Genomic DNA, 2,278 nt, shown 5'->3' on the forward strand with positions numbered 1-2,278 from the left:
TCTCTCTGGATAAACCCTTTAACTGACCTTAGATCAGTGTAATGGGATGTAGTCTCTCTGGATAAACCCTTTAACTGACCTTAGATCAGTGTAATGGGATGCAGTCTCTCTGGATAAACCCTTTAACTGACCTTAGATCAGTGTAATGGGATGCAGTCTCTCTGGATAAACCCTTTAACTGACCTTAGATCAGTGTAATGGGATGTAGTCTCTCTGGATAAACCCTTTAACTGACCTTAGATCAGTGTAATGGGATGCAGTCTCTCTGGATAAACCCTTTTACTGACCTTAGATCAGTGTAATGGGATGCAGTCTCTCTGGATAAACCCTTTAACAGACCTTAGATCAGTGTAATGGGATGTAGTCTCTCTGGATAAACCCTTTAACTGACCTTAGATCAGTGTAATGGGATGCAGTCTCTCTGGATAAACCCTTTTACTGACCTTAGATCAGTGTAATGGGATGCAGTCTCTCTGGATAAACCCTTTAACTGACCTCAGATCAGTGTAATGGGATGTAGTCTCTCTGGATAAACCCTTTTACTGACCTTAGATCAGTGTAATGGGGTGCAGTCTCTCTGGATAAACCCTTGTAATGACCTTAGATCAGTGTAATGGGGTGCAGTCTCTCTGTATAAACCCTTTAACTGACCTTAGATCAGTGTAATGGGATGCAGTCTCTCTGGATAAACCCTTTTACTGACCTTAGATCAGTGTAATGGGATGCAGTCTCTCTGGATAAACCCTTTAACTGACCTTAGATCAGTGTAATGGGATGCAGTCTCTCTGGATAAACCCTTTTACTGACCTTAGATCAGTGTAATGGGATGCAGTCTCTCTAGATAAACCCTTTTACTGACCTTAGATCAGTGTAATGGGATGCAGTCTCTCTGGATAAAAGCTTCTGCTAAATGGCATATTATTGTTATTAGGATACATTATATCATCAGTGTCTGGGGTCAAAGGTCATCCTTCTATGTAAAGCAGTAGCTGGGTCGTTCCATCAAATGACTGCCTATTGTCCCTATGATATTTTAAGTAGAAATTGTGCACCAATAGTGATTTTAAAATCCTGTTATATTCAAAGCAATGTATTTTTAATATAGACCACATGGAGAATTCAACATCAGATTTTTAATATCAATAAGGACTTGCTAAAGTGCCAAAATTCAGCATTGTGACATGACCCTCTGTGCACCGCCTGTGCACCGCCTGCATTGTGACATGACCCTCTGTGCACCGCCTGCATTGTGACATGACCCTCTGTGCACCGTCTGCATTGTGACACGACCCTCCGTGCACCGTCTGCATTGTGACACGACCCTCTGTGCACCGTCTGCATTGTGACATGACCCTCTGTGCACCGTCTGCATTGTGACATGACCCTCTGTGCCCCGCCTGCATTGTGACATGACCCTCTGTGCACCGCCTGCATTGTGACATGACCCTCTGTTCACCGTCTGCATTGTGACATGACCCTCTGTGCACTGCCTGCATTGTGACATGACCCTCTGGAACGACCCTGCTACTGGAATTGGTGGAACGACCCTGCTACTGGAACGGCCCTGCTACTGGAACGACCCTGCTACTGGAACGACCCTGCTACTGGAACGACCCTGCTACTGTAATTGGTGGAACGACCCTGCTACTGGAACAGCCCTGCTACTGGAACAACCCTGCTACTGGAATTGGTGGAACGACCCTGCTACTGGAACAGCCCTGCTACTGGAACGACCCTGCTACTGGAACGACCCTGCTACTGGAACGACCCTGCTACTGGAACGGCCCTGCTACTGGAACGACCCTGCTACTGGAACGACCCAGCTACTGGAACGACCCTGCTACTGGAACAACCCTGCTACTGGAACGGCCCTGCTACTGGAACGACCCTGCTACTGGAACGACCCTGCTACTGGAACGACCCTGCTACTGGAATTGGTGGAACGACCCTGCTACTGGAACAGCCCTGCTACTGAAACACAATAATCTCTCTTTCCTCCTGAAGTCTACACCTTCACTGCTCTCTACAGCAACATCTGAAAGCTATAGGTTGGTAGAGGCATGGGCTAGCTAGAGGAAGTTAACGCCCCTCTTCCAGCACACTTTGGGTGGAAGTAGAGAGAATTGGTGACAAACGGCCTTTCTGATGATCATTGTTCAGTTTATTCACGGTGGAATAACGCGATACAACATCACCACCGTGTGGTCGCATCTACTCTATTGCACCAGCAGAAAGACAGAAACGCGACGAACTGTGACGCAAATCACATGCGCAGCAT

The sequence above is a fragment of the Oncorhynchus mykiss genome, unplaced genomic scaffold (assembly GCF_013265735.2).
Source record: "Oncorhynchus mykiss isolate Arlee unplaced genomic scaffold, USDA_OmykA_1.1 un_scaffold_251, whole genome shotgun sequence".
NCBI lineage: Eukaryota > Metazoa > Chordata > Actinopteri > Salmoniformes > Salmonidae > Oncorhynchus > Oncorhynchus mykiss.